The following is a 24,693-nucleotide window of genomic DNA, read 5'->3' as shown; positions in this document are numbered from 1 at the left end:
CCCTGTAGAGGACCTTATTCATCTGCACATGATGCTCTTCCTGCGGGAGCTGGTCTCCAAGCTCCGCTGTTTAGAACCCCAGACACACGGGAACCCTGCTGACCTCAGTTTATCTTAATCACCTCTTTGAAGGTCCTGTCTCCAGATACAGTCACATTCTGAGGCACCAGGGATGCCAACACACAGATGCAGGGACGCAACTCAGCCCATGACAGCATCATGGGCTGGAGCCCGCATTCCCAGGAAAGGATAGCACAGAAAGAACCCCAACACCAACACCAACCACAGGGCCAGGGCAATGGTGACAGGGAGGTGTCCAGATAGCGCAAGGGAAACGCTTTTTTTCCAGGTGATCGTTCAGACTCTGTCTGAAGAGGAGAGTCCACAGGTGGCTGAGCCTCTGGTGTGACTAAGAACTGGGCACTGGTTGAGCCAATGTGGTATCAGCGCCGGGGGCTGGGGCAGGTGCAGGACCCCGCAGGGGTGTGCAGGGCAACTGGCACCCTCTACCTTCAGCTACTCCCAACCCACCTTCACTGACCACTCCTCCTACCTCGAGATTGCTAACCTGCTACTCTTCTTAAGCCACTTAACATGTTTATTTTTTTAAAGATTTTATTTATTTATTCACGAGAGACGTAGAGAGACAGAGATACAAGCAGAGGGACAAGCAGAGAGCCCGATGCGGGACTTGATCCCAGGACCCTGGGATCATGCCCTGAGCCAAAGGCAGATGCTCAACCACATGAAGGTGCCCCTCACCTAACATGTTGAAACTTGAGTTTTATTTAGAGGAAAAGCAGAAGTGCTCCGGACCCAGGTGGGACACAGGTGATTTCAAGGCACCAAGAGAAGTGCTGCAGAAGAGAAGATTCCAGGACCAATGAAGCCTCAAGAAGTCACCCTCACCGGGGATCCCTGGGTGGCTCAGCGGTTTAGCGCCTGCCTTTGACCCAGGATGTGGTCCTGGAGACCCGGGATTAAGTCCCACATCGGGCTCCTTGCATGGAGCCTGCTTCTCCCCCTGCCTCTGTCTCTCTCTTTGTGTCTCTCCTGAATAAATAAAATCTTAAAAAAAGAAAAAAAAAAAAAACAAAGAAGTCACCCTCACCTGTATGAAGGCTCTGATGCCATGGCCCTAAAGTATCAGGGCATTAAACATCTCAGGAGAACCGAATAAATGAAAAATCGAACCAAGCAATTGAGGAACTTAGCTTCAAACTTCCTTACAAACTATGAGTGCAGGTTCAACACGGGCAGGATAATCCAGATCTGGGGAGGAGGACATGACCCAAGAGCTGCATGCAGGCAGGGGATCCCCAGCCCTGACCACAGGACTGGTCTGTGCCCTTCGTGGGTCAATGCTCCAGGACTCCGAGTAGGCTTAACCTAAGGAAAGACGCGAGGGAAGAAGCCAGAGGCGCCTAACCTGTTTTGTTTGTGAAATCCAGAAATGAGGTGTCGTTTTACACTCTGCACCTGTTCATGCATGGTACAGAAGAGGGCCTGACAAAAATCTTCGTATTTTCCCACCAAACTGTGCAATGGAACAGTGACAGTGTAAGATTTCACACGTGAGGCATTAAGATAATCCGAAGAAAGTTGAAAACGTTTCTGGAATGTATCAGAGAACTTAAGATTGCCTCTATTTTCAGTATAATTAGATTGGTAAGAATTGCTTGCATACTTGAAACAGAATTTTGACGAGAATTTAGGGGAACTCATGTTGCGAGATCATGCTATCCTCAAAGGCTCACTCCTCGGGGACCATAACATCAATGAGGTTCATAAACAGCATAACAGTTGTAAATTAAATTCCCGAGCTTTAACAAAGTTCTTGTGCGCCTCTAATAAATGAAGTATCAACTCTAAACTCGTAAGTAACCGGATAGTCTCTTTCCTGGGTAGGAAACCTGCCCTTGGGGATGGAGAAGAGGCTGGTGGCAGCATGCTGCTTGCCCTTAAGACAAGCCGGTCATAGGGGTACCCGACTCTTGGTTTTGGCTCTGGTCATGATCTCAGGGTCTTGAGATCAAGCCCCGCATCAGGCTCCATGCTCAGTGGAGTCTGCTTGGGATTTTCTCTCTCCCTCCAAACCTCCCCCATATACACAATCAATCAAAATCTTAAAAAAAAAAAAAAAAAGATTATCCAACCATAAAGAGAGAGATGCAGCTCTGTAAATTCCAGCTCGTACACCTGTCTAGCCCGCCTCTGGCTCCTTCTGTTGAAAGGAGGATCTGCAGGAACCTGAGAAGTCCCCCAGCCCCACCACCACACCAGGCCTCTCCACCCCTCACCCTTGCTCAGGCGGATCCGTGCATCTGCCCTGCTCCTACTTGCTGTGTGTCCTCAGCACGTCTCCCTCTCTCCTTAGGTTCATGGGGACACGGTGAGCAAAGCCAACAAAACTCGCTTCCAGAGAGCTCCCATTCCCCCGGAAATCAGAACAGGACTGAACGGAGGGCACTTTCTCATCTCACAACTTGGTGTTACCCAACACCATGTGCTCAAAGCCCCGGAAGCATCTCGTGCGCCTGAGCAAACTGCCCGACCTTCCCAGGCCGGAGAGTGTGAGGTGGGGACAGGTTCCAGGAGCCAAGATTCCCCCACACAACTCGCCCCCCAGACCACCTGCTTCTCTGCCCCCACATCCGGCTAACCTTGCCTCAATCGGACTATAAGTCCTGAGGCCAGGGCCCCTGCCCGTCAAAAGCTTGGTCCCCAAGCCACCCTCGTGGTGTCTCATTAATCACTTGATCAACTGGAAAGGACCTTGTGAGCCTCATCTCCTACCCACAATCTGCCAGAGGAAAGGGCACTGAAAGCAGAACCCCGGCCACGAAGTGGGGCCCCTGCTGTGAACTCCAAAGGGAAGAACTCCAGAGGGAAGAAGTCCACGTTCGAACACAGGGAAATGACTGCTAAGGACCTCTAGAGTTACAGCCCACAGAACGAGTCCAGCCGCCTCTCACCAGCCTCACAGCAAGCCCTCCAAATGGGGATGTGAGTTCGTGTTGTCGCCTTGCTGTTAGGAATCCCCAGGGGTGATGCAAGTAGAGTGGACAGTGCGGCACCCTTCCCAGCGGGACTGTAGGCCTGGTGAGGATCTCACCTGGGGGCCCCCTCCCTCCCCTTACCTGCAGGGGGCCTGCAGCCCTCAGGTAAACTCCCCCCCCCCCCCCATTCTCCCAGCCAGACACCGGCCAAGGAAGCCTGTGTGGCACTGCAAGCCTCTTGTGGGGCTTCCAAGAGAGGTCTCTGCACCCCCCGGAAGCAAGAAGAGAGCCAGGTCCTTCCTCCCTCTGGCGATCCTTCCCAAGCTCCCAAGAGAAAAGTGCCCCAGGCCTCCCTCCCCCAGAACCACACTGGGGTGCAGCGAAGTCCTTGCAGGAAACCCGAAATGCAGAAGGGAGAAGCCTGGTGCCCACGAGCAAGCAGAGCCAGCGGAGGCTGGGTTTTCCAGGCAGAGCTGACTCTGAGATTGTGGCCGTGGGGTCTGACCCCCACAGCACCCTGTGGCAGGTTGTCCTGCTGGGCCCAGGGTTATCTGTGATACTCCACCCAACACTGATGATGGCACACCTGCCCAGCTCCTCGGATCCCAGCCGTTCTGTCTCGGCCACCTGCCACCCCACCAGACAGACACAGGGCCCAGGCATCGCCAGCACAGGAGCTGTCACCAGAGCCCACCATGTGAGTGGGGCACTCGGGCCCGGGTGTGAGGAAGCACCCAAAGTCATACCAGCGACCAGTGACGGTGGAAGGAGGGGTGTCGCTCGCCCTCAGGGCCATAATCCAGTCTTGGCCCTGCCCCTCGCTCTGTGACTTTGAGAATGTCCCTAGACCTCTCTGAACCTTAGCCCCCGCACCTGTCACGTGGAGCTTTGATTCTCACTTTGCAGCATCCGTACCATTAAATCAGACGACGTCTCCGCCCCGTGTTTCTGGTTGAAACACAAACACAACAGAAGTCAGGCTCCAAGCCACGTAAAGGCTGGTGCAAACCTGCAGGTCGGAAATCACAAGACTTAGAAGTGCGTCGGTGTCACCATGTAAAAGCAGCTCCCTGCATACAGGCGGGAAGCCTGGAGCCCAGACCCCAGATGGGTCCCCAGATGTGATGGGACCACAAGGACAGCAGCAGGCTGCGCGGGTCCCCCACCACCATGACAGCAGGTCACGGCCATCTCCTTCCTCAGCCACGCCCCAAGAGAGGCACTTCACGGACGCAGGGAGGCAGCAAAAGGTGACCTGGCTCTCAAGGCCTTTGGTAGAAAATTCAGTCCCCGAGTCGCAGCCTGCCCTAGTGGGAGAGGACAGACGTGACCATCTGCCCACTGCCCTGAGCGCCAGCCCCCCGTGTCTATGGGCACGTCGGTCACCAGGGGCCCAGGAAGTAGACACATGTCACCTGTGGCTGGCAGAGACAGCGTGCCCTGCCCAGGACGAGCAGACCCGGGGCTGCCAGGCAGGAAAGCCCCTGGCAGAGAGACACAATTCACTCTGAAACAGATTATTCTTTCTAAAGGCCCGGCTTTGCACTCTTGTGTGTGGGTCTGTTTTTTCGGACTATTTTTTCTGAATCACAAAAAAAATTTGTTGTGATTTTAGAATCACAGCAAAACTGAGGAGAAGGCTGACATGCCCCTGCCCCCCATAGGCACGGCCTCCCCACTATCAGCACCCCCACCAGAAGGGGATATCTGTTTACAACTAATGAGCCTACATGACGCGTTGTGGTCACCCAGGGTCACAGGTGACAGCAGGGGTCACTCTCGGTGCTGTCTGTCCTGTCATCACGCGGAGCGGGGGTCCCTGCCCTAAAACCCTCCGTGCTCCTCCTGTCCTATCCCTCCCCACCTCCAAACCCTGGCAATCACTGACGTTGCCTTTTCCAGAACATCACAGAGCGCGTGGCCTTTCCAGACTGGCATCTCTCACTCAGTAGAACTCACCCACGTTCCCTTTGTGACTTTTCAAGGCTTCACAGCTCATTCTGTTTTAGTGCGGAACGCCATCCCATTATCTGCGTGTCCCACAGCTTGTTTATCCATCCACCTGCCGAAGGACATCCCGGCAGCCACCAAGTTTTGCCAACTGTGAAGAAAGCTGCTATAAACCTCCGTGTGCGGGTTTTCATGTGGACATAGGTTCTCAATTCCTGTGGGCAAATACCATGGGGTGTGGCCGTGGGATCCTCCAGGAAGGCTGCCTCGTCCTGCGCGCCTGGCCACAGGGAGCCAGACGTCCTGCTGCCGCCCAGCACTGCACCTCGGTGACCCGGATGTTGGCCATTCTCATGGGTGTGCAGTGGCATTTGATGTTTGTGGGTTTTTCAAATGTATAGCTCAGTGGTTTCTAGCTGTGCTGTGCAGCCACCAGCACCTCCTAACCGCAGACCACTACATCCCCTCAAAGGGAAACCCCAGCAGTCACTGCCCATTCCTGCCTCCTCCCCCAACCCCTCCACCCCATGGCGCCCACTGGCTGTTGTCCGTATGGGCCGCCTATGCTGTGCACCCCACGTAACGTGTGCACTTCGTTTCATGCCACGTGTGACCTTCTGCGTCTGGCTTCTCTCACTTGGCCTCTGTTTCTGAGATTCACTCACGTTGTAGCAGGTGACAGTACTTTATCCCTTCTAATGTGTGGATGATACTTCTTCGGATGGATGGACCACATCTGTCCATCCATTAATCTCTCTTTTTTTTTTTTAAAGACTTATTTCTGTATTTGAGGAGGGGAGGGGTAGAGGGAGAGGGAGAATCAGATTCCCTGCTGAGTGCAGATCCCAATGCGGGGCTCGATCACACAACCCTGAGATCATGACCTGAACTGAAATCAAGCATCGAACCCTCCACCAACTGAGCCACCCAGGCGCCCCAATCCACTCACCTCTTGATGCCCATTTGGGTTATTTCCACTTTGGGGCTATTGTGAATAATGCCATGAGCATTCACATACATGTGTACTCAATTCTTCCTGATGTACCTATGTGACCCTGCTTTCCTTCTCGTGGGTGCAGGCCTAGGAGTGGGCCTGCCGGGTCCTGTGGTGGCTCCACACTGAGCCCTGAGGAGCTGCCAGACTGACTGCCTTCCCCAGGCCAGACAGGCATTAGCCACCCGCGTCGCCATGGACAGTGGCTGTCCCTCATCCGCCGTCACATGTGCTTTACTCAGGACGCCCACCCTGTGCTCACACGCACCCACCCTCCGCCAGACCACCCAGGGGCATTGTGGCTCAACTACTCTATTTTTTATTTTTTTAGATCTTTCTTTCAGATATAGAGGTGAATCTGTGCCCAATGTTTCGATCGCCCCTCTCTTAACAAATATGTGCTGAGCATCTAAGAGGTGGACAGGCCCATTACAGGCCCTGAGGACACGTCATCAGTGGGCAAGACCAAGATCCCTGCCGAGAGCCACCCCACAGAAAGGCACGACCCTAACAGCTTTGAAGAAAACAAATGGTCCTTAAGCATTTCTATCAAGATTAAAGTCAGTTCCCAGATCTTCGCGAGGACAGCCTGTAGACTCGCAGGTGTTATTACTCTTCCCCACACCTCCCTTTCCAGCACCAGCCGCAGGACACCCACGAGACCATGGCACGCTGAGACCACGCAGAAGGAAGCACCACGTGCATGAAGTCATGGTCCCGGAAGGAGCGGCGTGTGTCCCCCCCACCCCATGCTCCAAGCACGCACACCTCACAGCTTTACTGAAAGCCCAGTGACCACCCCTGTTCTGCAGATAAGAAACAGCCTGGGGAAAAGCCCTGGAGTCCAAAGGAAAGAGTTATCGCCTGACGGGTAGAAATGAATTTGGGGGTGGGCTGGGGCTGCAACTCAAAACTCTTTCCAGCCACCCTGGACTGAGGAACCTTCTGGAAGCTGCCGAGTGCCTTCTGCCAACGCCACATTTCAGTGGGACTTCTAGGAAGGGAGTAGGAGCCCTGAGTTATAGGACAGGCCCACAATTAGGATTATTTATACAAGCACTGGTTTATCTGGTTGCCTGACCACGGCTACGGGAGCAGCAAGCAGCGGCCCAGGGTGGGGGCGGCCTCTGGAATCAGTCGGGCCTGGCGCGGGTCCCTGGGCCCGTGAACATGGTATGTGACATCACTGCCCCCCTCCTGCGGGGCTCGGGGAACATCTTGCTTGCAGAGGATGGGATCAGTGAGTTATTAATCACTTTGCTTTTAAACGGCCAACGGCCACATCAGACGTTTTGTACTAAATGGTCTCCATGGCCCCAGACCAAATGCTTTGTCCCTCATCCAAATCACCCTGGCTCTTGCCAACTGCCTCCTGGCCGTCGCAGGCTGTCAGTGGAGAAATCACAGACTGAGGAGGCGCAGATCACTCTCTGTTCCAGGGACCTCTGTCTAAGCGGATGGTGGGGACGCAGGAGAGTGGCGGCAATGTGTCTCTGCAGGAAAAGGCCAACAAAGAGCCCAGCTCCTGGGTTTAAGTAACAACAGAAAGGGAGGGCTGGTCATGCCCCCACCCAGACCCCACCCAGACCCCACCCAGGCCCTGCATGGTGCTCATGTGTCTGGACCTCTCCTCAAGATACAATCAGTCCTCCCTGACTCCTTGGAAGGAATCCTTTGTACTTTGCGACATCTGCTCCGTGGAGTGTTCAGGGCTGGTACTTGTCACCCCAAGAGCTCCGATGGGGCTCCTTCCCATCCCGCTGAGTGATTCTTTCAGGTCTCCATGGGGACCGGGACATGGCCAGGGCCTCCTGGACCCACCAGCCCCTGGATTGAGCAGGTCATGAGGGGAGCCTGGGCCCCCACGGCACGAGCTGGTAGGAGACCCTCAAGGAGGTGGTGTGTGCGTTCCAAAATAAGAAACTAAATCCAAAGAGGACTAGCCCCTGGGCTCTCCCTTAGGGACTCCCCACTCAGCGCCCGAGTCTGCGGGCCAAAGCCCTCCCTGGGCTCCGTGCTGGGACGAGGAGGAGGCCACATCTGCTCTTCAAGAAAAACCTTGGGAAGGGATTAGGGTGAGGACAGAGGAAACAGGACTCCCATTCCCACCAGCACCAGGCGGACACACCAGGGACCCTTCCTCCCACACTGGTGACTCCAGATAATGAGGGTAACGGGGCAGCAGGTGTGCGTGGGCAGAGTGTCCATGAAGGCAAACCCAACTGTCTGCGGGGAACGGCGACGAGACAGCAAACCTCCAGGAGTCAGAGCTCGGCGCCTGCTAATAAGCCAACCTCCCAAGACCCTGCCAGGCAGGGACCGAGGCCAGCCCTGCGTCACCAACGAGGAAAGAGAGCCTCAAAGAGAAATACAAACCACCTAAACTGAGGAGTTGATACGTGGTAGCACCAGGACGTGGTCCCGCATGGCGTGGACGAGGCACTCGGGCCCTTGCAGGCTGGGGAGCAGTGGCGGGCTAACTCGGCTGGCCTGAGCTGACCAAACCCGGCCCATCCCAATGACAGCCAAGCCCCTGCCTGGCTCCTGGGAATGATCTGCCCATACAGCGTCTTTGCTCACGCGAGGCCTTGGGCCACATCACATCGCTTATGCCAACAGTGTGATTTGTGGTTGGGGGGTCTCAGCCCACGTGACATCAGTGTAACCTCTGGAGGGGCTGGACGCCGAGGTCAGCTCTGCCTGGGTGACCACCCCCCAATAAAATCCTGGGCTCGAGGCTCCAGTGAGCCTCCCCAGGTGGCAACAGTTCACACGCCTTGTCACACCTGGCTGCTAGAAAAATCATATACCGTCCATTAGACCCTACCCGGACAGCTGGACGCTGGCGCCTGGTCTCTCCTGGACGGCCGTGCACCTCTGCCAATTTGAATCTAGATTCTTCTGCTGTGTGAACCGTCACTGAGTTCCATGGCACCTTCTAGAGACTCGACGATCCCAAGGGCAATCTTGGGGACCCTGAACGCAACTGTCCTGTCCGCGGCCGTAACGTAAATCTGAGGAGCAGACTTCATGGCAAGAGTGACGAAACTAAGGGCTGGATTAATTTATAAGAATACAAGTTGCTTTTCAAAGCTGTCAAAAATGTTAAGTCCAAACAAACAGCACGGAGCTGATCCCAGGGACATCTGCTACCAGGGTGACCAGAGGACCAGGGCCAAGCGCAGGCAACTTCTCCTGGAACAGAGGCCGCTCCTGCAGGAGGAATCCCGCAGGCAGGTAACAGGATCCGGTGCGTGTCCCACCTGGGCAGCCCAGACAGCTGCGAGGCGAGGCTGTGCAGGGAGAGGACCTGAGTCCCCACAAATTCCCAGGTGGCGAGGCACAGAGGTCTCTCCTCCCCACGGCAGAAGCAGCTGCAGCAGGACAGCAGAGGCCGGGGTACTTCGCACAGACGCCCCGCATCCATCCTGGGCCAGCCGCCCCTGCACTGCTGGGAGACAGCAGGACTCCCGAGGCCTCCCCTGGGCCATGATCTCCTTTCGAGATGGCTCCCACTTAAGCCAGATCAGACTTACAGAGGAGAGGCCGAGGGTGTGCTTCACGTTACCACCTACAGAGCCATGCAGCCCAGGGTCCTGGGAAGGGGGCTGGAGGCAGATGCCCTAGAAACACCACCTCCCCACTGGCCCATCCACGGGATGCTGACGGGGATGCCAGGTAGAGGATGATCGCCTGGACCCCGGGCTGAGGGCATGAGACCCCGTCCCTCTGAGCACAGAGCTAAGGGCACAGGAGACAGCCAGCCTCATGTCTGCACCCCACTCTGCTCCCTTTCCCATGAAGGGAGGCCCAGTGAGGTGCAAAAGGAAGATGCCAGAGAAAGGAAGGCCCAGTGTCCCCAGGGCTCTTGGCAATCCTGCTCCAGGAGGCCACATGCCCACCGGGAACCCGGAGGCTGTGCCAGGTGCAGGTGGAAGCATCCCAGGTCCTGGCCTCTCACTGGTGCAGCCCATCCTACAGGCTCTCACCTCATCTTCCAGACCCTGGCTGGGACCCCAGCCGTGGGCCGTCTGGATTCCACAATCACAGCCTGTCAGAGGATGCTGACCCAGGCGTCTCCAGGTTAGCCTCCCTGGCCCCCACTGGGGACAAACCAGCCCTCCCTGGACTTGGCCCTCGTCATGGCCCCAGCCATGGCTCACATTCCTCCCAGAGTCTCTGACTTCCAGCCTTTTTACTCCATCCTGGGACCCAGCAAAGGTGGCATGGACCTGTGGGAGGCGAGAAGGAGAGCTCGGCCACAGCGTCCTCACAGTGCCCTGGCCCTGGGGTGACCATCCCACTGGGGAGGGCCTGGCCTGCACCTCTAGGACAGAATTCTCCCACCAGGTCCTCTCATACCTGCTTGCTGGGATTAAATTTAAGGAGAACCCATCTGACACCTGTCAGATGTCCACGGGTTCCTGAAACAGCAGTGGGAAACCTTTGGATGATGTCTGCATTCCAGCAGGAGGAAAGGTCCAGAAAGGGGCAGGTCTGCCAATGCTGCCCCCCCAACCCACTGGGTCACCCCTACGTATGCCTGGAATTTTGGACAAGGGACGGCCATCCCTCAGCTGGCCGGCGGCTGGGGAGCAGCTCCCGCCAGCACGAGGGTCTCACCAGCCCCAAGCCCCATCCTGGGGGACCCACATCTGACTTCTGTCCTCGTGCCCCGAGCCGGCCCATTTAGGACTCTCCGTGTCTCCTCATGTACGAGCTCCACAAACACAAGAGGGGCAAGGAACCGATGGGCTCTCCAAACCAGCGTGGGCCACTCCTGCTAGAGGTGGGAGGTGCGGAGGGACCTGCCTGTGCAGTCTTCTGTGCTTTCCTTAAACCCCGCTGGTGCATTCAGATTCTCCTATGTCCCTATAATTCCGATCCTGTTTGAAAGACATCGCTGCAGGCACACCTGAGTAGCTCAGTGGTTGAGCATCTGCCTTCGGCTCAGGGCGTGATCCCGGGGTCCTAGGATGGAGCCTGCTTCTCCCTCTGCCTGTGTCTCTGCCTCTCTCTCTGTGTCTCTCATGAATAAACAAAAATCTTGAAAAAAAAAAAAAAGACACGGCTGCAGACAGGTGCACTCAGAAGAAACACCTGATGGACCTGAACCACATCTCCACATGGTGCTGGCTGGGTTCTCCTGTGTGTCTAATTAAACATGACTGAATCCATTCCAGGAGCATTCAGCGCGCTTGTTAGCTAACTGCCTTCTCTACAAACACCCAGGGAGGATTCGCATGGAAGGCAAACGGACGTGCACGTGGGTGGAATGGCCACTCAGGTGGGAGAAATAAACAGAAAAGGGGGAAGGAGCAGAAATATTCAGAGAAGGTGGGAGCCCGCAGCTGATCCTCTCATCCCTGGCCGGGCTTATGACCAACAGGCAAACTGCATTACTTTCCTGGGCCCAGGTGTGGAACCACAGGGACACTCCACACTCCCCTCCCTGCGCTTCCTGGGGACCAGCTCACTACCTAGGCGCATGGTAAGTTTGTAATGATTACAAAACAACAACAACAACACCACAGGGAGGAAGGAGGGAGGAAGCAAAAGCAGGACAGTATGGATTCCACCAAACTGAACACTGCAGAAAAGGACCATCCCAGCGGCCCGGACCAGCTGCCCCAGACCCCATGGGCCTGATTCCTCCCAAGCCAGGTGCTGCTCATCCCTGGCTCCCAAACCCAAACAGCTCTGGCTAATCCTCAAGGTGGCACCTCTCTGGGAGCCAGAGCCCTGGACAGGACCAGGGCTTGAAGCGGCTGTTGCTGGGGGGCAGTGAGACGTGCCGGGAAGCGGGAAATAGCCGTCAGGGAAGGAGGGAGCCCCCAGAAGAGGTGAGAGCAGAGAGGACGTGGAGATGGCCCGGGAGAGGCTCAAGTGCAAGGACAGGAGGGGGACCCCTCCAATCCCCTGTAAAGCCTACCCCAGGGCTGCTTTCCAAATCCCAGGGCACGTCCAGCTGCCAGGCAGGGCCTGCCCATGCATGCCCCCACCTCCCCCCTGCAGAGTCCTGGGCAGGTGCCTCGGGCATCGCAGCCGGCAGCACACAGCCCGCCGTGAAGGAGCTCTGGGGACAGCGCGACCAACACAGCAGAGGGGCCGAGGGTGTCTGGTGGGGGGCTCGTAAGACGCCAGCAGGAACCCCAGACGTGATGATGTGGAAGAGCCAGAGCCCGGGGGGCACACGTGCACACCCCCTACAGTCCAGACAAGAGCCTACTACATCTTGGCATATCCCGGGCCAGAGATTATGGAAAAGAAAGCTCATCATGCATTCGGGATGCCAGACGTTTTATGTCCCCAGGGAGAGAGATTTTAGGAAGCGAGATGTACCATCGGCACCATCCCTAACCGGAGGGCACTCGGCCACTGTCGGCGGGGAGGACAACACACAACGCGGCCTGGCCTTCGAATTGAAACCTCCAAGCTTCATGTAAGACTTGCCGTCGGGGGCCGAGCGTCTGCACGTCACCCAGTGCTGGGGGGACGCTGCTTAGGAGCCCTGGCCACGGGGTGGAGCCCGGACGCCAAGCCCATCCCCGGGGCACGAGGGTGGTCCCCACAGGCGGGGGTAAAGTACACGGAGCCGTGGGGCGTGGGGTGGGGCGTGGGGGTGCTACCAAAGGATGTTCTCACCCAGAAGCCACAGGGCAGTGCAGGGGGGCCTCCAGCCAGGCCAATCAGGACACATGGCTGACATACCCAACAGGAGGCACAGGTGCCCCGAGCTGTGTGCCCGGCTGACCCAGACGCCGATTTGCTCTGCAATGACCCTGGAGAGGGTGCTCAGGCTCGGACACCCAAAGCGTGGCATATGTCAGGCCTCCCACGTCACGTGGCCCCTCCTGTATGCCCGGCCTTTACCAGGTCACGGGGCCCCCTCAGGGAGAGCGTGTTTGGGGGTACACACACACCCAGTGCCTCAACCCTAGGACGCACAATTCCTGGAATTCCCAAACTCCCCTGGGAGCTATGAAGTCACAGCAGCTCCCTCTTTCCATGGCAGGACAGTCACCAGTTCCAGCCCAGCATCCACTCACCCGCCTGGGTGTGTCCCTGGGGCTCTTGGGCAGCAAATGCTCTGGATGCGAGGTTCTTACTTGGGGTCCCCCCACAGAGCCGCAGCCTCCAGCTGCTCAGGGAGACACACTGGGGGCACCCCCATCCCGGCATCAGAGCCCACGGGTGGGCAGTAACCCGCCAAACACCGTCGCTGATCACGGGCGCCTGTTTAGACACCTTCTCACAAAGACTCCGCAGATCCTCGGGTGAGTCTACGATCCCCAAATGTGAACACCAGCTGGCTTGGGTAACTTCCAAGGCCCCGGGCCTAAGGGTGTCCCAGGCCATTCTGTAAATCCGCCCTTGATAATCCTTGCTTAACACCCAGTGTCACCCCCCGGGGAAAAAATCCCGGGTTTGGCTGCACGGCTCTTCTCGTCTGAAAGACACTCATACATTCATATTCACAGGAATATTACTTCATTTACTTGCAGCCTCACCTGACTTCCTCCTCACCGGCAGGCTGCATCTCCGAGCTCAGGAAATCAGCCTCACACAGGAGACCAGGTCATAACTGCACCCAGTTACTGACCCCCCACTTCCTTCCAGAGGAACCACATTCCACGTGCGCACCCGGACCCTCCCAGCTCCAGAGAAGCTCTCTGAGGCAGCAGCCACATCTCTGGCAGCAGAGACGGCGGCCGGCTGCTCTTTCCTCCCCTGCCCGGGGGAGCCTGGGTCATATGACCCTGGGAGTCTGCTGGCAGGCCGCCCCCTGCCCCGCTCCCCCAGGGTCACTGCAGCCCTAGAAGCTTCCCTACCCCTGGCTCGCAGTAAAAGCTCCCAGACAACACAGGCCGGGTGGCCTCTCCAGGACCCCTGGCACTCCTGTCCCAGACACCTGCCAGCTGGGACATTTCACAGAAACGGAGTCACACAGGAGGTGCTCAAATCGATTCTCCCTCTTCTTCAACCCACTGTTGAGGAAAGCTTTGTGCTTGCCCAACGGTCCCTCTGCCCCCGGTTCTGAATCCCTCCAAAATGTTAAGGAGCCAACACACCTGAGCCATCACTGCTCGTGTCCACCTCAAAGCTGCTTCTGTTACATCCTCAGCTTTCACTGAGGCCAGACAATACTTGAAAACCATATTCTTTTTGGTTTTGTTTTTCTTCAAAACCCCAACTGAAAACACCATGTCACATGAAAAACATTCCTTAGGCTGGAATGCCAAAGAAAGTCTGCTCTCTGGATGAAGTAATAGCAGACAACTGACTTCTGGTATCTCAACTTTCCCTTTTCACCCTGGCTTCCAGGAAGCTCAGGGATAGGTACCACAGGTAACTATAAAAATGCTCCTTGTCCCAGTGGTTGGTCTTAAGGTCTTTTAACCCTGTAAGGGTTAAAGTGGGGTTCTACCAGCATGGCCCACAGCAGGATCGTGTGGGAAGCAGGCTAAGAAGACAGATCCCTACTGAGATAGATTTTTTTTAAAGATTTTATTTATTTATTTGAGAGAGAGAGAGAATGTGCACACGGGCAAGGGGAGGAGTGAACGGAGAGGGAGAAGCAGACTCCACACTGAGCAGGGAGCCTGACGCCAGACTTGATCCCAGGACCCCGAGATCATGACCTGAGCTGAAGGCAGATGCTTCACTGACTGAGCCCACCAAGCACCCTGAAATGGATTTCTTGTGGGCACAGTCTTAGAATCTCCAAGAATTCTTGGTCCTCAGGTCAGGTCTGCGGTCAGAGTGAAATGACACAGCCCATCTCCTGGGACGAAGAACGCCTTTCTGGAGAAACTGATCTAGTTCTTCCTCCCGTCGTCTCCGTCCCTGGGGAGGAGCAGGTGCGCGGCCTGGGGGCCGTCTGCAGGGGCCGCGGAGAACACGGCAGACACGCCGACTGGGCACGGACAGGCCGGTACTGTTGGGAGATGGCGACGCGGTGGGTCCTTGGCTGGGATGACCAGGGGGAGCCACACGAGGAGCACGGTGGACGCCAGCCCTGTCCCCGGACCTCGTAAACCCAGTCCTCACGGGGCTTCCCCAATCTCCAGAATGACCCAGCCAACTGTGGAAGCAGGCAGCCTCCCTGATGGAGACACCAGCCCCTGCTCCCTGGGTCCCCGGGGTCCCCACTCCGACGGGGCTGGAGAGGTTTCTTTCCCTCCCCAGGCCTCACTGGTAACCAAGTCTGAACCAGCGGGAGGGGGCGAGGGGAGGTCCCGGAGGGAAAGCCAGGGGATGGTGGCCTTGTTCCCACGACAGCCTCGATGCCCTGGGCTGCAGCTGTGACCCACAGCAGGCCCAGGGAGCGCGGCAGCCACGGTGCTTCACAATGTGGGGTGGGACGGGAGATCCCCCACATCATGGGACGTGGGAACACGGCGGGGGTGTGGAGAGAGCAGGGGCAAAGCCCAGGGTCGGGGACGGAACCATCGGGGACGTGGGACGCACCCGAGGACACCCTCATGAGTGTCCCACCGCCTCCTGCCCCCTCGCCGCCTGCTGTAGTGAGAACCACCCATCGCCGTGTCAGGACAGGGAGGGGGCTACGACGTGCCCCACTGGGCTCACACGTGAGGGTCCAGGAGTGCAGAGCCGGGGCGGCTGAGCCGAGGCAGACAACGGGAGAGCAGCTGTGGCAGGAACACAGAAGGCAGGAGGAGGCAGCGGTGAGGAGCATCTTGCTCCAGAGGCGGCAGCGCTGGCGTGCCTCATGTCTGTGGAAGGAATCTTCAAATGCATGGAATGCTCTGGGGCATTTCGGGGGGAGGGTCCGGCCCTGGCATGGAGACAGGAGCCAGCACGTCCGGGGCAGGCGGTGCTGAGAGGACAGAGACGCTCACTGCCCTCGGTGGTGCCCGGGCCGCGGTGTGGGGAGCAGCTTGCACCTGCTGGGCCCTGTGTCCTCAGCCCACTCCCTCCACAGGCTCAACGGGAGGGCCCTTCCCATCTCATCTCCTGCAGCTCCTGGGGGGCCAGGCGTCCCTCCATCTCTGCCTTCTGCACCACAGGGCTCCTCCTCTCCTCTATGCCTCCCTCCTGTGATGGTTTCATTAGCGGCCCAATGAGACAATCCGGGGTAATCTCACACAGCCTGAACTTAATCACACCTGCAAAAACTTCACTGGATAAAGTCATAGCCCAGGTCCCTGGGGCTGGGACCTGATAGGTCTGGGAGGCACTTTCGACCCCCCCACACGGTCACCTCTGGCTTCTTCTGGTGGTTCCTGGGCTCTGGGGGAACCACAGTAACTGAGGGTCACCTCCTTTACACAAGCCCAGAGGGGACATGAATCTAGGGAGGGGACAGTCACACTCCCCTCCCCGTTTATCTAAGGACCACAGACCCCGAGGCTCTGGGATGGAGAGGCGACAAGCTGGCGTGCTTTCCTTCACTGTGCAAAGTGCATGATGACACAGCAGACATCCATCCCGTCACTGCCCCCAGCAGAGCCAGGCTCCCCGCCCACGGCAAGCTGGCCTGCTCTCTGGGGCTCAGATGCAGAGGGACTGGCGGAAACCCCTCTGCCAGCAGCCCAGGCACAGCATCGCCCCTGCCTTGTAGATGGAGCTGCCATGTGTGCACACAGCCCCACAACCTCACAGTGCACAGCCAATTCCTCCCCAGTGCCCCCTGGGGTGGCACTAGGCTGGCCTCCCAGTCAGCATCCCCCATGGCCCCGCTCCAAGCCCAAGGGCCCCCCAGCTGCAAATCTCTGGAAACTCATAATAGGAGCAGAAGGAAAAGGAGAAAAGCTGGCCCTTAAGAGTTCTACCGTGGAGGGGTGTCCCAAAGGTGGCCCTGGGGCTCCCCTCACTGTGGATAGGAACACAGGCCCCCCTGGTCTCTGCACCGAACCTCTGGGTCTACCCAGCACCAGGGCTTCTGGGGTCCCCTGCAAGTGCCAGCCAAGGAAGGCCTGGTTGTGGGCAGGGGGGAGGGGGGCAGGAGGAATAGTGAAGGGGCCTCCCCTGCTCTCACTCACTCATCAAAGGCTGCCTGGCCCCGCTCCCTCCTGCTCGCTCGGGTGAATCCCCCCCACACACACACTACAGCTTCTGTTCCGAGTGCTTGCTGGTCATCACCTGTCCTTGCTGGTCATCACCTGCCGCCAGAGCTGCCAGGTGGTCTGCACAACTGTTCATTTCTTTTTTTAATTTTTTTTGAGATTTTATTTATTCATGAGAGAGAGAGAGAGAGGCAGAGACCCAGGCAGAGGGAGAAGCAGGCTCTACGCAGGGAGCCCGACGTGGGACTCGATCCCGGGTCTCCAGGATCACACCCCGGGCCGAATGCTGCACTAAACTGCTGAGCCACCCGGGCTGCCCCAACTGTTCATTTCTAATGACGTTTCAGTTTTGTTCCATTACGACACCAAGATTCCCTTAGTCCCCATATTCCTCTTTTCTGGAAATCATAGTTTGTTCCAATTTTTCACTCTCTTAAATTGCGACAAGTTGAACATCCTTAGGTTTGCAGATACACGTCACTCGTCCATCAGGTTAATCCCCAAGGCAGGATCTAGGGACCAAGGAGGGGGGCCACCTGCCAGTTAAGCCGAGATGTCTACACTACGCGAACAAAGGAAAGCGCTGGCTCTTTGCCGTGGAGTACTTGATCATCATGTGGGCCATTTGGGGCATCAGACCCAAACAGCGTTTCTGAAATGGGAGAGTCTCAGAATCCTGTCTGGACATCCCCACGACAGGCCACCAATGGGGGTAAAGGGCTAGCAGGGGCACTTAGGGAGCCCTCTGCTCATCTTAAGCAGGTGTGATCTTCCCTTTCTGGCAACATGTTTTTCATTTTCTGTATCTTCTGTTTTGGCATCTCCAGGGTGGAGGGGTGCTTACAGACCCAGAGGGAGACTGCCCCACCCATGCCAAGGCCACCGGGGACACGTGGCTTATCATCAAAATGCACGCTGCGAAACCACCGGGAGACACCACCATGCCCCCAGCAGGCCAGCAGGGACCCACCAGAGGCAGCCAGTAACAGGCGCTGGCAGGGATGGGGAGAAAGAGGAGCCCTCGCATGATGGTGCCTAGAAGGCGAAAGGGTTTTCCCACTTGGGAGAACGGTCTGGAGGCTTCTTGAAAGGTTAAACCCAGAGCTGCCTCGTGACGCGGCAAAGCTTTCCTAGGTATGGCCTCGGAAGAAATGAAAACATACATCCATGTGAGGCCCGTACGAGCAGCCTGATGCATCATGGCCTTTTTAGCAAGAATAGCTGATGAGCAGATGCGGAACGTGAGGTCCATCCATCAACGAGAAACAGAAACAAAGCCATGACACCTGCTACAACGTGGACGACTGTGAAGACACAGAAGGCCACGCAGTGTGCAACTGCACGTAGGTGAAATGTCCGGAAGGGATATTCCCTCCTTCTCTCCAGACTGCTGGCTGCTAGGGACAGGGGAGGGGGGTGACTGCCAATGGGCTGCAGAGGGAAGGGGGGTGGGGGGTCAGGGTGATGAACGCATTTTAAAGTTGGTTTTGGTGACGACTGCAGAACTCCACAAATACACTAAAAGAACTGAATGGTATTCTGTTTGAACAGAGGAACTGGGGGCACCTGGGTGGCTCAGTGTTTGAGCATCTGCCTTCGGCTCAGTTCATGATCTCAGGGTCCTGGGATCGAGTCTCCACATTGGGCTCCCCGCTCAGTGGGGAGCCTGCTTCTCCCTCTCCCTCTGCCTGCTGCTCTGCTTGTGTTCTTGCTCTCTGATAAATAAATAAATAATAAATAAATAAATAAATAATAAATAATAAATAAATAAATAAATAAATAAAGTCTTTTTTAAAAAGGGAACCATATGGTAGGTGAATTCTATCTCAATAAAGCTATTTCCTAAATTTTCTGGATTGAATCCACAGTGCCCAGAGATGAGTGGGTGGCCGCAGGGTCTGCCTCCTATTCAGGAAGTGCTGCTCTGCCCAGCACAAGGCACCACTGCTCCTGAGCTCCCTGACCTCCAAGACCGCTTGATGACTAAGAGTCATGTGAAGAGCCATTGACCCTGTGAGCAGAGATACGTTACAGAGAAGACAAACAGCTAACAGGGAGGAAAGCCTTGAACCAACTCTGCCCTACCACCAACCCAGCCCTGCATCATGAACCTGGTTCTTCCAGCACCAGTGGACATGGGCCTAAACGCCTCCCTGCCCAGCATCCCAGCAAGATGGAGCCCCCCAGTCTAGTGTCAGCACTCCACAGATGAAAGAAAGCCATGTAACTTAACCAAGCCCCTGTGGGCTTCAGACCAGGAGGCCACCAGATGCCACCATGCTGGGCACCCATGCCCCTGGGATTTGTGGAGAGTGAGCTTGTCACAGGATGCCATCAGAGACACACTGCAGGTTCTCAGCACTCATGTGCTCAGATCATTTAGAACAGGGCTGGCAAATGTTTCTGTAAAGAGCCAGAGAGGATGTATTTTCACCTCTGCAGACCACCTGGTCTGTCACATCAAGGATGCTGCTGGAAGGTGAAAGCAGCCCGAGACAGCATTCAAGGGAATGGATGTGGCTGTGTGACAATAAAACTTCATTTACAGGAGCACCCGGGTGGCTCAGTGGTTGAACGTCTGCCTTTGGCTCAGGGTGTGATTCCAGGGTCCTGGGATCAGGTTCCACATTGGGCCTGCTTCTCCCTCCACGTATGTTTCTGCCTCTCTCCGTGTGTCTCTAATGAATAAATACATTTTTTAAAAATCTAAAAAAAAAAAAATCCCAAAAACTTTATTTACAAAAGGCAACCTGGAGACTGTGAGAAAAGATTTGCAAATCACACACCCGGCAAGGGATTAATAGCCATCATACATAAAGACTTCCTATAACTTAATAACAAAAATCAAACAACCCAATTCAAAAATGGGCAAAGGACTTGAATGGCTATTTCTCCAAGGATATACAGATGGAGAATAAGCCCAGAAACAGATGCCCAGCATCACAAGTCATCAGGGAAACGCAAATCAAACCACAGTGAGGGACACCTGGGTGGCTCAGCAGTTGAGCATCTGCCTTTGGCTCAGGGCGTGATCCTGGGGTCAAGGATGGAGTCTCACATCAGGCTCCCTGTGAGGAGCCTGCTTCTTCCTCTGCCTATGTCTCTGCCTCTCTCTCTGTGTCTCTCATGAATAAATAAAATAATAAAATAAAATAACCTACAGTGACATACCACTTCACACCTGCTACGATGACTATTAGTAAAAAGACAAGAAACATGCTGGAGAGGATTTGCAGAAACTGGAAGCCTTGTGTATTGCTTCTGTACAAGGGTGTACAAGGGTACAGCTGCCCTGGAAAGCAGGTTGGCGGATCCTCTAAAGTGAAGCAGAGTACCCTGTGACCCGGCCAGTCCACTTCCAGGTGCAAAGCAGGGACCTGAACAGATATTTGTGCACCAGTTCCCTGAGTAGCATTATTCACAGCAGCCAGAAGGTGAAAGAAAGCAACCCATGTGTCCACGGACAGATGAGTGGGTAGACAAGATGTGGGCCATCCACACACTGGACAGTCACTCAGCCTGATCAAGGAGGGACACGCTCACACCTGCCATGGCGTAGACAGACTTGGGAACATGAGGCTGAGTGAAATAAGCCAGTCACAAAAGGACAAATACTGCAGGGTTCCACTCACACAGCGTCCCTAGAATCACCAGATCCAGGGAGATGGAGAATGGATGATGGTCCGGGGCTCTAGAGGGGTGGGGGGGGCACTGCCTCGTGTCTCATAGGGACAGAGTTTCTGTTTGGAAAGATGGAAAGTTCTGGACACAGATAATGGGGACAGCTGCACAACAGTGTGAATCCACTTAATGCCCCTGAGCTGTGCATTTAAACACGGCTAAGTGGTCAATTTTATGTTATGTGTAATTTACCACCATAGGAAAAAAAAAAACATTTTAACAAAAGCAGATGATGGGCAGGATTTGGCATGTGAGCCAGGGGTTGCTGAGTCCTGACTCAGAACCACACGCCCAGGCCCCCAGTTTTGGAGCAAACACTTGAGCATCACTGCAGAAAACAGAGCTCTGGCCCCAGCCCCGTGCTCGCAATTCTTGCCTGATGTCTTGCTTCACCACCCAGGACGGATCACCTGGAGCATCAGAAACCCTCTCTCTGCCATCTGATTAATCACTAGGGGTTGTCTGATTACACCCACAAGCAGGAAGGATAATTTGAGGCAATAACAAAGAACACTTGAGGCAAACCAAATCCTTGAATTCATAAACTAACGCCTTGAATTGGCTGTGAGAATTCGCAATAGAAAGTAAATTAATTGTCACTCTGAAGTGGAACCCCTCTGCCACTAATTACGTGACATCCTGGCTACTAAGTAAATTGCTACTCAAGGGTAATGTCCCGTTCTTTCTGCGCGGCGGCAGGAGGTGATCACGGACAAAAGTCTGAAGCCCAGAATCCATGTAGATTTATGAGGTGATAAATGTCTCCACGCAGATGCTGCTGAGCCCAAGCAGCCCAGGCATGGGGGGCGTCAGGTGCCCTCACGCCATCGGAAGACCACTAAGGAGCAGGGTCCCTTTGTGGCTTCCAATGAGGCAGAACTGCAGGATGGGAGGATGCAGGATGGGCAACTGAGGGGGGCCGGGGTGAGGGGGAAGGAGCCTGACCGATAATTCTGTCCCTGCTCTGCCTCCAGTCCGGGACCCAGCACAGCCTGACCCGCAGAAGGGCAGTGTCCCAGTGATGGCAAGCCCTCTTCGTCCATGGCATAAGGGCCTCCATCCATCCTTCCTCCAGCCAAGAGGCCCTGGGATGCTCGTTTTGGGCTAGTCTCTCAGTGAACAGCCACCCCCATATCCTAGAGATGGCCAACTGTCACTGCAGATCCACTCCTAGCCTTCCTGAGGGGCCCCGACAAACTCTTCTTCTTCTTTCCCCTTGTGTGGCAATGACCACCATCGCAGGGGCGGATACTCTGACTTCAAGTGCTCCCCACCATCAGGGAACCAACAGAAGTTCCCTAAGAACAGACTCAAGGTCCGGCCCTGACAAAGGCTTTCTAGAGAAATGTCCACAGGGCAGCCCACAATCACAGACCCCAAATGGTGATGGGCCAGAGCTCCAATCAACTGGCCACGTGTCCTTTTCTCACAAAGAAACACAGAAGTAAGAAGGCCTTGAGCTGAAGCTCAAAGATGCTCACCCTGGTCATGAACCAACACAGCTCAGCTGGCCTGAGGCCAATGCTCCCCAAGGCAAGAACAGTGAATGAGCAGCTACTGTTTGCAGGCCAGGGTTCAAAGCCAGGTGGTTCCCAACAAGGGAACAGCATCGGGCATCGGCGAGAGAGAGAGAGGGAGGGGAATCCTGGTTCTGCCCACTCAGCCAGGACAGCTGGGGCTGGCCCGTTCCTCCACGGAGCCCCCCAGTACCCCCAAGCCAGGAGAACGCCCATCTTCCCCCAGGGGAGAGGGGTGACGCAGCTCAGAGCATGCAGAGAACAGCGTGGAAGGCCTGGACAGGGGAATGAGAAGGTCAGACTGGATTCCAGGCAGGGCTGAGAGTCCACCCTCACCCCCACCCTCAAAGCTGGTGCTGACCAGCGGGGCAGGGCTCTGGCCCTGGGCTCTTGCCTGCCATATCTATATCCCCAGGACACGCCTTCCCATGGGGGGCCTAGAGGGTCAAAGAGATCTTAGGGTTTTTAACTGAAAGATATAGATGTAGAAGACACACAAGGACCAGATATACAGCATTTTGTAGGATTAAGATTTCACTGGGGTTCATAGTCAGAAAAAAATGTCTAAAATATCTTCTCAATTGAAAAAGAGAAGTTTGAGAAACTCGTCCAAAGGGGTTTGGACTCCCACCTTCCTCAGTGGACTACACAATGAGCTCAGGGCATGTCTTGACTCTGCAGAAACACAAATCATGGGATTCCCTCCATTGTTCACTGCCCCCAGGCACAAAAGGGGTCCCCCAGTCCATGGTGCAGAGACACTCATAGCACTGCCCTCGTTCACCATCAACACTCAGCCATACTGGCTGGGCCTAGCATGGGCTCAACAGCAGAGAGGAAAAGGCAAAGCCGGGGATCTGAAGCTGTGGTCCTGTTATGTCCCCTCAAAGTTACATCAGCTGGTGACCAGGGGGCAGGCTTTGTATCCCCAGTATTGAGGACAACTCCGCTTATCCTCTACCCATCCTAACACAAAAATAGGAGCCTGGGCTGCAAGACACTGACCATCTTCCAGCCATGGTGCAGAAGGGGTGAGGTAGTCTACCCCATGACAGCCGTGACTGGCTTGCAGGTGAAAAGACAAGGAGAAAATGCGCTAACTCACCAGAGGCGTTTGTGGACTGGGCCCTGTAGAAAAGCTTCTTAGAACAGGAACTGTCCGTGCTCCAGTGGGCCAAGGCACGGACACTGGAGGGCCTTCCAGAGCTGGGAAAAACAAGAAGACAGGATATGGTCAAACAGAAGCTGTCAAGAGGCAGAATGTTAAAACCCCAAGTGGTTCCTGATATCTCTGAGCTAAAAACCAGGGCACTCCACTTAGGCTTCCAGAAAGATGGTGTAGGTGTACTTTTCCCTATGCTTCCTACAAAGTGTAATTAAAACACCAGGATGCTGCACAGAAAACAAACATGCGACTCTGAAGGGGGAGAGAAGGAGGAAGATGGGCAAGGGACTGGGGGACCCAACAAAAGGCACGGTGGTCAGCTCTCTGGGTTGGGTTTTTGCCTTATTTATCCCAGACGTGGAGCTAGCTGAAGAGCCAGAAACCCATACACACCAGTAGAAGCACACAAAAGGCAACCAAGAATGACTGTTCTTTAGCCAAGGGACCAGGAAAGTGGCAGCCTAATGAGACAATGTGTTTAGACGATAACCACTGAACAGACAACACAGATAAACTGGCACCCACTCAGACTGACAGCAGCAAAGGCTGAGCAGGGAGCCGAGACTTCCAGACTGTGTAGCTGTAATAGGCACCCCAAACCCCCATGGGGGTGATGTCAGATAAGCCAAAGTAAGGAGCTGGGATTTTCTTCCCCGAAGGGGAGTAATAAATCCTCCTTGCATTCCACTGTATTGGCACAGGCACCTAGGGGAGCCTGGGTTTCCACACCCACCTGGCAGTAGCAAGGCACCCCTCCCTTACCCCACCGCACTGGGGTCAGGAAATTGCTGATGGAGAGTCAGGACTTTTCTGCATCACCAACTGAAATGGTATTGGTGGGGACCACATAAGGAGCAGAAGCCCCAAATGCTATAGCAATAACCAGGAGCCTCACTGGAATATCAACAGAGGCCAACTAGAGAACTAGACTTCTATACCCACTTGGCAGTGATGGAGCAGCACCCCTCCTCCCCTGCAAGAACGGTGTCAGAGAACACTAACTGAAATGGAGGTTCAAGACCCATAGTCATGCAGCATGTGAAAATGTACACATTTCCACTGAAAATCATTCATTGGTCCAAGAACCAGGGAGATGTCAAACAGAACAAGTCAGACAGGACAAGGACAGCCAACAGGCTGACACTAAGATGTTAGAGTTACCTGACAAAGAGTTTAAAGCAGTTATGATAAGAAAGCTTTAATAAGAAAGTATGGATATACTAGAAACAGATGAAAAAAGTTTCATCAAACAAACAAAATCTCAGTAAGAAGTAGAGGCAAATAAGAACCAAGTAGGGGGTGCCTGGGTAGCTCAGTGGTTGAGCATCTGCCTTTGGTTCAGGGTGTGATCCCAGGG

The 24,693-nt window shown here is 55.3% G+C and overlaps 1 protein-coding gene across 3 annotated transcripts in view; it reads right to left on the bottom strand.

Moving 5' to 3' along the window:
- The window catches only part of SHANK2 (SH3 and multiple ankyrin repeat domains 2), a 480,960-nt gene extending 457,545 nt beyond the window's left edge, over window positions 1-23,415 (bottom strand). For all 3 annotated transcript variants that reach the window (XM_025451799.3, XM_035701273.2, XM_049096284.1), the window contains exon 1: window positions 23,277-23,415. The gene's annotated coding sequence lies outside the window, so the exon portion shown is untranslated. The remainder of the gene's footprint in view (window positions 1-23,276) is intronic.
- Between the last annotated feature and the right edge of the window lie 1,278 nt (window positions 23,416-24,693).

The sequence above is a fragment of the Canis lupus genome, chromosome 18, assembly GCF_003254725.2.
Source record: "Canis lupus dingo isolate Sandy chromosome 18, ASM325472v2, whole genome shotgun sequence".
Lineage (NCBI taxonomy): Eukaryota > Metazoa > Chordata > Mammalia > Carnivora > Canidae > Canis > Canis lupus.
Note: the sequence above shows the minus strand (reverse complement) of the source record. Positions and strands in the feature narration are given on the sequence as shown.